Source organism: Balaenoptera acutorostrata, chromosome 7 (genome assembly GCF_949987535.1).
Source record: "Balaenoptera acutorostrata chromosome 7, mBalAcu1.1, whole genome shotgun sequence".
Classification (NCBI taxonomy): domain Eukaryota; kingdom Metazoa; phylum Chordata; class Mammalia; order Artiodactyla; family Balaenopteridae; genus Balaenoptera; species Balaenoptera acutorostrata.
This window is the reverse complement of record NC_080070.1, coordinates 111,003,165-111,019,475: the sequence shown is the minus strand read 5'-3', so window position 1 is coordinate 111,019,475 and position 16,311 is coordinate 111,003,165. Positions and strand designations below refer to the sequence as shown.

The 16,311-nt window shown below is 38.3% G+C and overlaps 1 protein-coding gene and 1 pseudogene across 2 annotated transcripts in view; both read left to right on the top strand.

Moving 5' to 3' along the window:
• The window catches only part of URGCP (upregulator of cell proliferation), an 89,747-nt gene that overhangs the window by 24,294 nt on the left and 49,142 nt on the right, over positions 1 to 16,311 (top strand). The gene's annotated exons all lie outside the window — the stretch shown is intronic.
• On the top strand, positions 5,575 to 6,956 carry LOC130708592 (NTF2-related export protein 2-like; annotated as a pseudogene).

The window sequence follows — 16,311 nt, the reverse complement described above, 5'->3', positions numbered from 1 at the left end:
GGAAACAAGCCCATTTACCATTGCTACAAAAAGAATAAAATACCTAGGAATAAACCTACCTAAGGAGGCAAAAGACCTGTATGCAGAAAACTGTAAATACTGGTGAAAGAAATCAAAGTCAACACAAAGAGATGGAGAGATATACCATGTTCTGGGATTGGAAGAATCAATATTGTCAAAATGACTGTAGTACTCAAAGCAATCTACAGAGACAATGCAATTCCTATCAAATTACCAATGGCATTTTTTACAGAACTAGAACAAAAAATTTTACAATTTGTGTGGAAACACAAAAGACCTTGAACAGCAAAAGCAATCTTGAGAAAACAGGAAACAAAAAACAAAAAACAGCTGGAGGAATCAGGCTCCCTGACTTCAGACTATACTGCAGGGCTACAGTAATCAAGACAGTATGGTACTGGCACAAAAACAGAAATATAGATCAATGGAACAGGATAGAAAGCCCAGAGATAAACCCACACACCTATGGTCACGTAATCTATGACAAAGGATGCCAGAATATACAATGGAGCGAAGACAGCCTCTTCAATAAGTGGTGCTGGGAAAACTGGGCAGCTACATAGCCAAAGCAATCTTGAGAAAAAAACGGAGCTGGAGGAATCAGGCTCCTTGACTTCAGACCATACTACAAAGCTATTGTAATCAAGCCAGTACGACACTGGCACAAAAACAGAAATATAGATCGGTGGAACAGGATAGAAAGCCCAGAGATAAACCCACACACATATGGTCACCTTATCTTTGATAAAGGAGGCAAGAATATACAATGGAAAAAAGACAGCCTCTTCAATAAGTGGTGCTGGGAAAACTGGACAGCTATATATAAAAGAATGACATTAGAACACTTCCTAACACCATACACAAAAATAAACTCAAAATGGATTGAAGACCTAAATATAAGGCCAGACACTATAAAACTCTTAGAGGAAAACATAGGCAGAACACTCCATGACATGAATCACAGCAAGATCCTTTTTGGCCCACCTCCTACAGAAATGGAAATAAAAACAAACAAAAAAAACAAATGGGACCAAACCAAACTTGAAAGCTTTTGCACAGCAAAGGATACCATAAAACAAAAAGAGAACTCACAGAATGGGAGAATATATTTGCAAATGATGTGACCAACAATGGATTAATCTCCAGTATATACAAACAGTTCATGTGGCTCAATATCAAAAACACAATCAACCCAATCAAAAAAAAAAATGGGCAGAAGATTAAATAGACATTTCTCCAAAGAAGATGTACAGAGTAACAAGAGACACATGAAAAGACGCTCAACATCGCTAATTATTAGAGAAATGCAAATCAAAATTACAGTGAGATATCACCTCACAGCAGTCAGAATGTCCATTGTCAAAAAGTCTACAAGCAATACTGGAGAGGGTGTGGAGAAAAGAGAACCCTCCTACACTGTTGCTGGGAGTGTAAATTGGTGCAGCCACTATGGAAAACATTATGAAAGTTCCTTAAGAAACTAAAAATAGAGCTAACATATGATGCAGCAGTCCCACTCCTGGGCAGAATATCAGGAGAAAAACATGGTTCAAAAGGATTTATGCATCCCAATGTTCATTGCAACACTATTTGCAATAGCCAAGATGTGGAAGCAACCTAAATGTCCATTGACAGATGAATGGATGCAGAAGATGTGGTACATATATACAATGGAATATTACTCAGCTATTAAAAAAGAATGAAGTAATGCCATTTGCAGCAACATAGATGGACATGGAGATGATCTTACTAAGGGAAGTAAGTCAGGCAGAGAAAAACAAATATATTATATCGCTTACATGCGGATATCATGACACAAAAAGATGACACAAAACGAACTTATTTACAAAACAGAAACAGACTCACAGATTTAGAGAACAAATTTATGGTTACCAGGGGGAAACAATGGGGGGAGGGACAGATTGGGAGTTTGGGATTGACATTACACATTGCTATATTTAAAATAGATAACCAACAGGGACCTGCTGTACAGCACAGGGAACTCTGCTCAGTACTCTGGAAAAACCTAAATGAGAAAAGAATTTGAAAAAGCATAGATATATTAATATGTATAACTGAATCACTTTGCTGTAAACCTGAAACTAACACAACATTGTAAATCAACTCTACTCCAATATAAAATAAAATAAAATAAGATAAAATAAAATAAAATAAAACAGTTTATGGCAGATATAGCAGACAAAGACTTTAAAACAAAGTCCTAAAGATGCTGAAAGAATTAAAGGAATATGTGGAGAAAATCAAGAAAACCATGAATGAACATAATGGAAATATCAATAAAAAGATCGAAAACCTAAAAAGAAAACAAAACAAAATTCTGGAGCTGAAGAGGAAATAATGGAAATGAAAAATTCACTAGCAGCATTCAAAGCAGATTCGGCGGCAGAAGAATAAATCAGTGAACTTGAATATAGGGTAATGGAAATTATCAAGGCTGAGGAACAGAAAAAGAAAAGATAAAGATAACAGAAATTATCTAGTCTGAGGAACAGAAAGAGAAAAGATTGAGCAAAAGCACAGAGCTTAAGAGACTGACTGGGCATCATCAAAAAGACCAAGATACGCATGTGGGAGTCCTTGAAGGAGCAGAGAGAAAGATGCAGAGAGAATATTTGAAGAGATAATGGCTGAAAACTTCTGTAATTTAAAGAAAGGCATGCATGTAAACATCCAAGAAGCTCAGTGAACTCCAAGTAAGATTAAATCAAAGAGACCTACACCAAGACACATTATAATTAAAGTTTCAAAAGACAAAGGAAAAGAAGAAATCCTGACAACAGCAAGTGAGAAGCAAATCATTACATACAAATGATCCTCAGTGAGATTATCTGCAGATTCTCATTAGAAACTCTGGAGCCCAGAAGATAGTGGACAGATATATTCAAAGTGCTTAAAAAACAAAAAACAAAAATCTGTCAACCAAGATTCATGTGTCCAGCAAAACTGTCCTTCAAAAATGAGGGAGAAATCAAGACATTCCCAGATGAACAAAAGCTGAGGGAGTTTGTGACCACTAGAGTAGCCCTGGAAGAAGTGCTCAAAGGTGTGCTGCAAAGACAAAGAACGTTAGACCATAACCCTAAGCTCTATGGAGAAATAGAGATCTCAGTAAAGATAAATACATGGGCAATTATAATAGCTAGTATTATTGTAACAATGGTTTATAACTGCACTCTTTGTTTTCTAAATGATTTAAGAGACCAATATATTTAAATTAAAAAATTAATGTAACAGCTAGCATTACTGTAACATTGATTTGTAACTCCAAATCTTGTTCTGTATGTAATTTAGGAGACTAATGCATTTAAAGAATTATTGATTTATGTTTGGGGGCACACATTGTATAAAGATGTAATTTTGTAACGTCAGAAACCAAAAGCAGTGGGGACAGAGTGTAAAGGACCATAGTGTTTGTATGTTATTCAAGTTAACCTGCTATAAATTCAAATTAGAATGTTACAACCTTAGGACATGAAATGTAATCCCCATGGCAACCACAAAGAAAATTTCTATAGAATATACACAAAAGGAAATCAAGAAGGAATTCAAACATTTTACTACCAAAAAATCAACTAAGCACAAAAGAAGAGAGGAATGAGGGACAAAAAGCTATAGGCCTATAGAAAATTTGTTTCTATAGTACAGTGGCAGAAATAAGTGCCTCATTATCAGTAATTACTTTAAATGAAAGTGTATTAAACTCTCCCATTAAAAGAGAGAGATTGGCAGAATTGGTCAAAACACATGGTCCAACTATATGCTGTCTCTAAGAGACTCACTTTTGAGATCCAATGACACAAACTTGTGAAAGTAAAAGATTGGAGAAAGATATTGCATGCAAATAACTACCAAGAGAGAATGGCAGTGGCTATACTAATTTCAGACAAAATACGCTTTAAATTGAAAACAGTTACAAGAGACAGAGAAGGCCATCACATGTTAACAAACATTTCAATACAGCAAGAAGATATAATAATTATAAGCATTTATGCACCCAATGTCAGACCATCAAAATATACGAGACAAAAACTGACAGAATTGGAGGGGAAATAGTTCTACAATAATAGTTGTAGATTCCAATACCCCACTCAGAATAATGGGTAGAACAACCAGACAGAAGATAAATGAGGAAATAGAGGACTTCAACAACACAATAAACAAAGTGTATCTAATAGACATATACAGAACACTCCTCGCAACAACAACAGCATACTTATTCTGCTTATGTGCACATGGGACCTTTTCCTGGATAGACCATAAGTAGGACCACAGTGGTTTTTAAAAGATAGATATCACACAATGTACATTCTCTGACCACAGTGAGATGAAATTAGAAATCAATAACATAAACTGGAAAATTCACAAAATTGTGGAGGCTCAACAACGTCCTTTTAAACAACCAATGGATCAAAGGTGAAATCACAAGGAAATTGGAAAATAGTTAAGAAGAGATGAATGAAAATGTAAACACACCGTATTAACACTTATGGGCTGCATCAAAAGTGGTACTAAGGGGGAAATTTATAATTATAAATGCTTACATTAAAAACAAGAAACTTCTCATATAAAAAACCTAACTTTACAACCTTAAGTTTTACTAGGACAAGAAGAACAAACTAAATGCAAAGCTACCGCAAGGAAGGAAGTAATAAAGATTAGAGCAGAGATCAATGAAATAGAGAATAGAAAAAGAATAGAGAAAATCAGTGACCCAAAATTTGGTTCTTCGAAAAGATCAACAAAATTGACAAACCTTTTGTTAGGTGGACTAAGAAAAAATTAGGGAAGACTCAAATTACTAAAATCAGAAATGAAAGTGGGGGGACTTTCCTGGTGGTCCAGCGGTTAAGAATCTGCCTTCCAGTGCCGGGGACATGGGTTCGATCCCTGGTCGTGGAACTAAGATCCCACGTGCCATGAGGCAACTAATCCCGAGCACTCTAGAGCCCGCATGCCACAACTAGAGAGCCCATATGCTGCAACTACTGAGCCTGTGTGCTCTGGAGCCCATGCGCCACAACTACTGAGGCCTCGCACTCTGGAGCCTGTGTGCCACAACTAGAGAGAAGCCCGCACACTGCAATGAAAGATCCCACATGCTGCAACAAAGATCCTGCCTGCCACAACTAAGACCCAATGCAGCTAAATAAATAAATAAATAAATAAATAAATTTAAAAAAAGAAATGAAAGTGGGGACATTACTACTGATTCAACACAAATAAAAAATAGAGTACTGCGAACAATCATATGCCCCCAAATTGGATAACCATAGGTAAAATAGACAAGTTCCTCGAAACTTAAAACCTACAAAGAAGTAGAAAATCTGAATAGACCTAACCTACCAAGACTAAATCTCAAAAAAATAGAAAGTTTGAATAGATCTTACCTCCAAGACTAAATCACAAGGAAATATAAAATCTGAATAGTAAGGAGATTGAATTCAATTATTATTGAAATAATAATATTAAAAAACCCTTCCAACAAAGAAGAGCCCTGGTCCTGATGGATTCACTGGTGAATTCTACCAAACATTTAAAGAAGAACTAATACTAACCTTTTTCAAACTTTTACAAAAAATTGAAGAGGAGGGAACACTTCCTAACTCATTGTATAAGACCAGTAAAGTCAGACAAAAACAGTAGAAGAAAACTACAGAACACTATCTCTTGTGCTCACTGATGAAAAAATCCTTAACAAAATACTAACAAATATGTATTCAGAAGCATATTAAAAGGCTTATACTCCAAGTAAAAGGTGAACAGAGAAGGGAAGAGGGTATACTGAGAAGTAGCTGCAGTTAGAGCTATTGGGAAGAGAGCCAGAGAAAGAGTATATCAAAACTATGAGGAAATTCAGAAAAGACTGGGCTTAGGTAAATAGTGGGACTACACCAAGGAATGAATGACCATTTTCAGGAAGAGCCCCTATCCTGGCATGCATGCCAATGAGTTTGGATGAGGATGTAGTGATGTTGCCTTTGCTGGAACAGGCTGTTTGGGCTCTCTGATGGCCACATCTGTTGCTTTTAAAACTTATGTAGATCAGACATGTAGAGCTGCTGAGGAATTTGCCAATAATTATTTTTGGATAATGGACTAAAGATGGGCACTAATCAGACTGTAAATGGACAACTTCACTTTAATATGGAGTGGCAATATTAATTTTGGGGGGATGTTGCCTTCTAGTGATTTCCAAGTCAGTATGTTATATTGCCAATCAGTTCATGAGCAAGTTACCTAGACCCAAACTACAGTTCTTGTGACCAGTGGAACTGTGAAGTTTGATGACAACAAACACCACTACTTCAACCAGATCTTGCCGTCAACTGCTCAGTCCACTCCAGAAACCTCTGTGTCAAAGATTACGAGTAATTGCTTCCATTTTCAAGATTGGGCTAGTTGTTAAAGGGGGCAAAAGTCCATTGCCCTTTTGGTCTATTCCAGCTACAGGAATTTATGTGAATTAATTCTTTTAATTGTAGAAGCATCGTGAACTACTATGTGCTGAAACTAAATTTCTTTAATTTTAAAAATTCCTAGCAGCTTCTTTTTTAGGAGCTGCCATTTTGGATTGTGTCACTAAAAGCTTTAATGCTAGTTTTTGCACACCTTATATATATTATACTAATGACATTCTTAAACATATGATCTCTGTAGTAACACTCAGTGTGAACCCAGCCTATCACAGAAACGAAACCCTTCTATAATACTATCTATGAGATATTAGCACAACTTAAGTCTCTGAGAGGAAGTGAGTTTTTAAAACGTTGTTGTTAGTAGGTTAATTTTGTAGTAAAACACTTGCCTATTTCCAGTAAACAACAGTAATGCTGTTTTTTTTTGGTTTTTTAAAATTTATTTATTTATTTATTTATGGCTGTGTTGGGTCTTCGTTTCTGTGCGAGGGCCCTCTCCAGTTGCGGCAAATGGGGGCCACTCTTCATTGCGGTGCGCGAGCCTCTCATTATCGCGGCCTCTCTTGTTGCAGAGCACAGACTCCAGACGCGCAGGCTCAGTAGTTGTGGCTCACGGGCCTAGTTGCTCCGCGGCATGTGGGATCTTCCCAGACCAGGGCTCGAACCTGTGTCCCCTGCATTGGCAGGCAGACTCTCAACCACTGCGCCACCAGGGAAGCCCTATCATAATGTTTTCAAGGTTCATCCATTTTGTAGCATGTATGAGTACTCCATTCCTTTTTATGGCCAAATTTATATATATATATATAGTTTATCAGTGATGGAAATTTGTTTTTTTCCCACTTTTTGGCTGTTATGAATAATGGTACTACAGACATTAGTCTATAAGTTTTGGTGGGGATTTATGATTTTATTTCTTTTGAGTAGAAATTTATTTCTCTAAAAGTAGAATTGCTAGGTCCTATGGCAACTCTGTGTTTAATTTTTTGAGGAACTGTCAAACTGTTTCCCAAGTGGCTGCACTATTTTACATTCCCACAAGCAGTGTATGAGGGTTCTGATTTCTCCATACCCTCACCAACACTTATTGTTCTTTGTCTGTTGGGGAAACAGTGCTGTTGGGGAAACCCAAGATGGAAAGCAGAGTATGACAAATGAATCTAACTGTATTATAAATGTATGACATTCCACACTTGAAAAGGGTAGAAAAGAGCTAACCGATAGAACTTTGAACAACAGTGTTCTGACTGAATATTGTAAGGCTACTAATAAAAAGAACTGTATAATACATAAACACTGACTTGGGTTGTTAAATTTATTTCTCACATCCTATAACCCACAGGAAATGGGTTAGCAATTCTGAAACTACTTTACATATATGACAAATAGGTAAATATATATATATTATGATAACGAGAGTCATGTTTCTTACTGTCAGAGAAAGAAGTTACAGATACACAAAGGAAAAATTCTATGCTGTTGTAGTGGATTAGATCTTTTTTTTTTAATTTTTGGCTGCGCTGGCTCTTTGCTTCATTGCCGTGCACACCCTCTTTGTTATGACGCATGGGCTTCTCTAGTTGCGGTGTGTGGGCTCCAGAGCATGCGGGCTCAGTAGTTGTGGCATGCAGGCTCTCTAGCTGTGGTGTGCCGGCTTCTCTAGTTGAGGCCCATGGGCTCCAGAGCATGTGGGCTCAGTAGCTGCGGCGTGAGGGCTTAGTTGTCCCACGGCATGTGGGATCTTAGTACTCCGACCAGGGATCAAACCTGCGTCCTCTGCATTGGAAAGCAGATTCTTAACCACTGGACCACCAGAGAAGTCCCTGGATTAGATTCTAAGGTATTAGTTTGAACTTTTTTTAATATGCATTTTTAATGTGGTAAAAATATATAACACAAAAGTTCTTATTTTAATAATTTATAAGTATACAGTACAGTGGAAATAGTACATTCACATTGTTGTGCAAGCATCACCAGTATTAATTTCCAGAACTTTTTCATAATCCCAAACTGAAACTCTGCACCTATTAAACAAGACCCACCCCATTCTCCCTCCCCCAGCCCCTGATAATCTCTGTTCTACTTCATTTCTTTATGTTTTTAAACTCTTCAAGCTTCCTCATATAAGTGGATGCATACAATATTTGTATTTTTTTGTTTGGCTTATTTCACTTAGCATAATGTCTTCAAGGTATATCTACACTGTAGCATGTATCAGAATTTCATTCTTTTTTAAAGACTGTATATACCACATTTTGTTTATCCATTCATCCATTGATGGACATTTGGGTTGTTTCCACCTTTTGGCTATTGTGAACAATGCTTCTATGAAGACGGATTACAGACAATTGCTTGAGTTCATCTTTTCAGTTTTTTTAGTTATATACCCAGAAGGAAAATGGCTAGATCAAATGTTAAGTCTATGTTTAATATTTTGAGGACAGCCATACTTTTTCCACAATGACTGCACCATTTTATACTTCCATAAATGCACAAAAGTTCCAATTTCTCCACATCCTTGCCAACACTTCTTGTTTTCAGCTTAAAAAATATATATCTGTACAGATAGATTTTTAAATACAGATGTGTGTATATATGACTTTATATTCACACATTTCCTTGTTCTGCCAGCTGAGAGGACCTAGAAGCAGTGACACACCAATGGTGATGAGAGAAAAAAAATGGGAGCACATAGAAGGACACAGGAGCCAACCTGAAAGAGCTCCCATTGTCACAGCTGGAAAAATTTGAGCAACATTTCTGTGGTATTCTCCAGAATTTGTAACCTCAGTCTACTTACAAGATAACATCAGGCAAACCCAAATTGAAGGACATTCTTTGAAATACCTGACCTGTACTCTTCAAAAATGTCAAGGTCATGAAAGGCAAGGAAAGACTGAGGAACTGTCACAGATTAGAAGAAAGTAAGGAAACATGACAACTAAATGCAAAGTGGAATCCTGGATTGAATTTTGGAAGAAAAAAAGAACATTAGTGGGAAAATTGGTAAAGTCTGAGTAAGGTCTGTAGTTTAGTTAGTGTGGTATTGCAACAATGTTAATTTCTTAATTTTGACAATTGTATTATGGTTATACAGATGTTGACATTAGGGGATGCTGGGTGAAGAACATAGCAAATTATGCAATCATTGCAAATTTTCTGTACGTTGAAAATGTTCCTTAAGCCAAGTTTTGTGAAAATGTTTTATGTCCTTAACTGATTTTTTGTGTTTCTCAAGTACTGAATGTGTTAAAATCTTCCACCATGATGGTAGATTAGTCTATTACTCTTCATAATTGTATCAGTGTTTACTTTATATAGTTAATGCTATATTACTAGGCACATGCAAATTTAAAATTGTGTATCTACCTGGTGAAATAATACTTTATGAAGTTTCCCTCTTTATCACTTGTAGTGATTTTTTGCCTTGAAGTCTATTTTGTCTGGTATTAGTGTAACTTTAGCAACTTTCTTTTGGTTAGAATGTCCCTAAATATCTTTTTCTAACCTTTTACTTTCAACTTCTCAGCATCCTTGTGCTTCAAAAGTGTCTCTTTAAAGCAGGTAGTACACTTTAAAAAAATCCAATCTGACAACCTTTGCCTTTTATGATTGTAATCACTAATGTTTCAATTTACAAACTATCATCTTTGTACTTTTTATTCTCCCACCTGTTTTATATGTATTTTTCCCTTTTCTTGCCCTATTTTGGATATATTCGGTATTTTTTCTCATCTTCCCCTGTTACTTCCCTCTCCCCCATGCCCAGATTAGTCTGGAAGTTAGGGTTAGGGCTATAATACTTTGTTACTCCAAGAATTAAAATATGCTCTTTCTCTGTAACAAGAAGTAATAAATAAATAAATTTAAAAATAATAAATAAAAGTCTGGTTTGTAGCATTTGCCTATTTCTGTGATGTAAGTGCTCCCATCATGGCTGATTTCAAGCTAGCATCATTGAATGTGGAGTCAGAAAGAAATGTCCAGAAATGGCTTGTAAGTGGTGTTGAGCTGGTTGCATACCACTTACACCCTCAATAACTTAAAGGGTCTTAGAATACTTTTCTTCCACTTACTCTTATGCTATTGTTGACATGTATTTTAACTCTCTGCATTGGTTTTTTACTGCTGCTGTAACAAATCACTACAAGCTTAGTGGCTTGAAACAACACAACTTATTATCTTCCAATTCTGTAGGCCAGAAGTTCAATTCAGACCTCATTGAGCTAAAATCAAGGTGTTGGCAAGGCTGTATTCCTTGCTAGAGGCCCTAGGGGAGAATCTGTTTCCTTTCCTTTTTCAGCTTCTAGAGGTGGCCTGTATATCTTGGCTCAGGGCCCCTTCCTTATTCTTCAAATCCAGCAACAGCAGGTCAAGTCCTTGTATCCTATCATTCTGACCTTTTCTTCTGCCTCATTTTTCTACATTTAAGGACCCTTGTGGTGGACACTGCTCCTCCCGCAGTGATCCATTTACTCTTCCCATATTAAAATCATCTGATTACCAACCTTAGTTCCATCTGCAACCTTAATTTCCCTTTGCCATGTAACATAACATATTCACAGGTTATAGGGATTAGGATGTGGGCATCTTTGGGGGACCATTACTTTGCCTACTAATCTTGCCTTAGAATTGTTTTATTTAACCCCAAATACATTATTATTGTTGTTTTTGTTTTTAAGGCCAACGTTTGTTTAAATTTACCCACACAGTTACTATTTTCTGTGCTCTTCACTAACTTTTGCAGCCCAGATCTTCCATCTGCCAATTTTCCTCTTCCCTAGAGTACATTCTCTTGGTGTTATGCATTTCATTCTTATCTAACCAGGTATGGATTTCTTTTTGTTAGTTCTGCTCGAGATTTGTTTAGCTCTTTGCATCTGTGAGTTGTTGTCGTTCATCAATTCTTAGTCATTATCTTTTCAGGTATTGCTTCTTCTCCATTCTCTTCCTTCCCAACTGGGTCCACAATTACATATATGTTAAACTTTCTCCATCTTCTGTGTTTCTTAACCCTTCTTCATATTTTCCACCTCTTTGACCTTTTGCTCCATTCTAGATAACCTTCTCAGCTCTATATTCCAGTTCACCAATTTCTTTTCAGTGTGTCTAATTTGCAGTTAAACCCATCCATTACACTTGTGATTTTAATTATATTTTATCTGTTTTGATTCTCTTCCAAATCTCATTCGTCATTTTTTGTATATATATTCAAGATTATCTTTTATTTCTTTCAAAGTATTAAACATACTTACTGTAAAATCTGTGTCTAATAATTCCATTTATTTAAAATTCTTGAAGGTCTGTTCCAGCTTTTTTTTTTTTTTGCATTCATGGGGCCTTGTTTCTGTTTGTGTTATTTTTGACTATCAGATGCTCATTTTTCTTGGAATTTTATTTCAGGAATTCTTTGAGGCCTGGAATAAATATGTTTTCTTCCAGAGAGGATTTGTGTTTGTGTCTTCCAGGCTCCTGGAAGGACTCCCAGTCCAGGATTACTCTGAATTTACTTCTCAATTTTCAGATTACCCAGACAGTATGAATTCAGGCTGTAAACTCATGTGAGGGCCACTTATCACTTTGATATTCTCAGAGGTTATCCTCCTAAGCCAAATTGGAGACAAGTCAACTCTCCTCTGAGGTGGAGGCCAGTTTACTTCTATTTCACTCCCAATACTGTGTGTATGGCCCTTTGGCGTCCCAGCTTTAGGGATGGAGGCTGTTCTTTTACAGTCCTTGCCTTGGGTGGGTCCTGAGATTTGTTTTCTCTTTCTCAAACACCTGAGCCTATGAAATCCCAAACTCACGTTCACTTGGTAAGGCAAAGATCCCCAAAGAGAAGGAGGCTGAAGTTGCTCTCTAGGTTCACTTCTTTGTTTTTAACCAGAGAATTTCTAACTTTCTTACAAACTCATTGGAGAGGTTTAATATTTTTAAAATTGTCCAGAGTTTTAAAATTCTTTATAGCATTAGGGTCAAAGCAAATATATAGCCTGCATTTTCTTTTTTCTTTCTTTTTTTTTTTTAAACATCTTGGAGTATACTTGCTTTACAATGGTGTGTTACTTTCTGCTTTATAACAAAGTGAATCAGTTATACATATACATATGTCCCCATATCTCCTCCCTCTTGCGGTCTCCCTCCCACCCTCCCTATCCCACCCCTCTAGGTGGTCACAAAGCACTGAGCTGATCTCCCTGTGTTATGTGGCTGCTTCCCACTAGCTAGCTATTTTACGTTTGGTAGTGTATATATGTCCATGCCACTCTCTCACTTTGTCACATCTTACCCTTCCCCCTCCCTGTGTCCTCAAGTCCATTCTCTAGTAAGTCTGCGTCTTTATTCTCATCTTGCCCCTAGGTTCTTCATGACCATTTTTTTTTTTTTTTAGATTCCATATATATGTGTTAGCATATGGTATTTGTTTGCATATTTGTTTTTCTCTTTCTGACTTACTTCACTCTGTATGACAGACTCTAGGTCCATCCACCTCACTACAAATAACTCAATTTCATTTCTTTTTATTAGCCTGCGTTTTCTTTTTTTTTTTTTTTTAAGGAATTCCTTTATTTTTATTATTTATTTATTTATTTATTTATTTTTGGCTGTGTTGGGTCTTTGTTTCTGTGCAAGGGCTTTCTCTAGTTGCGGCAAGCGGGGGCTACTCTTCATCGCGGTGCGCAGGCCTCTCACTATCGCGGCCTCTCTTGTTGCAGAGCACAAGCTCCAGATGTGCAGGCTCAGTAGTTGTGGCTCACGGGCCCAGTTGCTCCTTGGCATGTGGGATCTTCCCAGACCAGGGCTCGAACCCGTGTCCCCTGCATTGGCAGGCAGATTCTCAACCACTGCGCCACCAGGGAAGCCCAGCCTGCATTTTCTGATGATTAAAATCCACTCTTTCAGACCTTTAATTTCAACAATATATTTAAAAGACTCTGAGATATGTAATTGATTCTCTTATAATTTTTTTGTTGTGGTAACATATATATGCATAAAATGTACCATTTTTTTTTTTAAAGAGCTCCTGACTTATTTATTTATTTATTTATTTATTTATTTATTTGGCTGTGTTGGGTCTTTGTTTCTATGCGAGGGCTTTCTCTAGTTGTGGCAAGCGGGGGCCACTCTTCATCGCGGTGCAAGGGCCTTTCACTGTTGCGGCCCCTCTTGTTGCAGGGCACAGGCTCCAGACGCGCAGGCTCAGTAGTTGTGGCTCACGGGCCTAGTTGCTCTGCGGCATGTGGGATCTTCCCAGACCAGGGCTCGAACCCGTGTCCCCTGCATTGGCAGGCAGATTCTCAACCACTGCGCCACCAGGGAAGCCCCAAAATGTACCATTTTAATCATTTTTAAGTGTACAATTCAGTGGCATTAACTACATTCATAATGTTGTGCAACCACAACATCACTATATCTATTTCCCAAAAAAAAATTTTTTATCATCTCTAGGGACTCTGTAACAATTAAGCAATAACTCCCCATTCCCCATACCTCTGGCCCCTGGTAACCTCTAGTCTACTTTCTTTCTCCATTAATTTTCCTGTTCTTGTTATCTCATCTAAGTGGAATCATACAAAATTTATCCTTTTGTGTCTGCCTTACTTCACCTAGCATGTTTTCAAGCTTCATCCATGTTGTAGCATGATTCAGAATTCCATTCCTTCTTATGACTGAATAATATTCCATTTTATATTTATACCATATTTTGTTTATCTGCTCAGTTTTTGATGGACATTTTGGTTATTTCCACCATTTAGCGATTGTGATTAATTGCTGCTGTGAATATTGGTGTGCATGTATGTGTTTGAGTCACTCTTTTGAATTCTTTTGAGCATATACCCAGAAGTTGAACTGCTGGATCATATGGAATTTCTATGTTTGGCTTTTTGAACAACTGCCAAACTGTCTTCCACAGTGCCTGAACCACTTTACATTCCCACCAACAGTGTCTGAGGGTCCCAATTTCACTACATTCTCATCAGCACTTGGGGTTTTCTGTTGTTTTGACTGTAGCCATTTTAGTACGTGGGGAGTGGTATCTCATTGTGGTTTTTATGTGCATTTCTTTAATGACTAATTGTGTTGAGCATATTTTCATATGCTCGTTGGCTCTAAGTATATCTGCCTTGGAGAAATGTCTAGCCAAGCCCTTTGCCCATTTTTTATTGGGTTGTTTTTTTGTCATTGAGTTGTAGGGTTTCCTTATGAATTTTGGATATTAATCCCTTATCAGATATGTGATTTGCAAATATCTTCTCCCAGTCTATAGGTTGCCTTTTCACTCTCTTTTGATAGTGTCCTTTGATGCACAAAAATTTTAAATTTTGATGAAGCTCTATTTATCTATTTTTTCTTTTGTTGCCTGTGCTTGCAGTGCCATATCCAAAATATTATAGCTAAATCCAATGCCCTGAAGCTTTTCCCCTATGTTTCTTCCAAGAGTTTTATTGTCTTAACTTGTATGTTTAGGTCTTAGATTCATTTGAGTAATTTTGTATATGATGTGGGGTATGGGTCCAACTTTATTCTTCAGTACGTGGATATTCAGTTTTCTCAGCACCATTTTTGAAAAGACCATACTCTCCACATTAAATGGCCTTAGTACTAAAGTCAAAAATATATTGGGCCGGGGCTTCCCTGGTGGCGCAGTGGTTGAGAATCTGCCTGCTAATGCAGGGGACACGGGTTCGAGCCCTGGTCTGGGAGGATCCCACATGCCGCGGAGCGGCTGGGCCCGTGAGCCACAACTACTGAGCCTGCGCGTCTGGAGCCTGTGCCCCGCAATGGGAGGGGCCGCGATAGTGAAAGGCCCGCGCACCGCGATGAAGAGCGGTCCCTGCACCGCGATGAAGAGTGGCCCCCACTTGCCGTAACTAGAGAAAGCCCTCGCACGAACCGAAGACCCAACACAGCCAAAAATAAAGAAATAAATAAATAAAGTAGCTATAAAAAAAATATATATATATATTGGGCCAAGGGGGACCAAGATGGCAGAGTAGGAGGACATGGAGCTCACCTCCCCCAACAAACACATCAAAAGTACATCTACATGTGGAACCATAATCATGGAAAACTAACTGGAAACTGGTGAAAGAACTCCTATACAGCCAAAGCTGGAAGAAAGATGTCCATGTAACTGTGCAGGATGGGGAAAAAAGGCATTGGGTCAGAACCTGCACCCCTGGCAGGGATCTGTAAGGAACAGAAGTCCACACAGGTGAATTCTTACCCTGGGGAGCAGGTTGACTAAAAATATGGGCATCCCAGTTCTGGGGTCCTACAGGGAGGAGACAAGCCCCCTTGTCTTCTGGGAAATCCGCTGAGACTGATAGAGGGGCTGAGGAAGCCTAGACTCTACTTGTGAGCAGTGCCTGCGTGTTGGCTTGATAAGAATCAGGGTGGAGAGAGCCTTGTACTGGCTGCTGCTACCTTGCCACACTTCCCAGTACAAAAGGATGAATACCCCACCCCTGCTCACTCCACACCACATTCTGGCACAAGATCAGGGCAAAGATCAGTCTAGCTATGCAGAGACAGACTGGGGCACCTGGGGTGTGATCTGGGCGGAACCACAGAGACCATTGTCAGCACATGCACTGGGGCACCAAGCCTAGCTGGGCAGACATTGTCAGTGCACACACTGGGTGATGCCATAAGAATGCACAAAGGCTAAGCACTGACTCCCAGGCAGACTGGCCCTGGGCAGGAGTACATAGTGGTTTATGTCCTAGCATGAGTGCTCCAGCTCCACCCACTCCACACCACAGATTAGCACTAGATCTGGGGCAGACAGGTCCTTGGAGAAGTCTGCCACAGAGGCAGCCCAGATCTCAGATGAAGCACAGCCACCTCA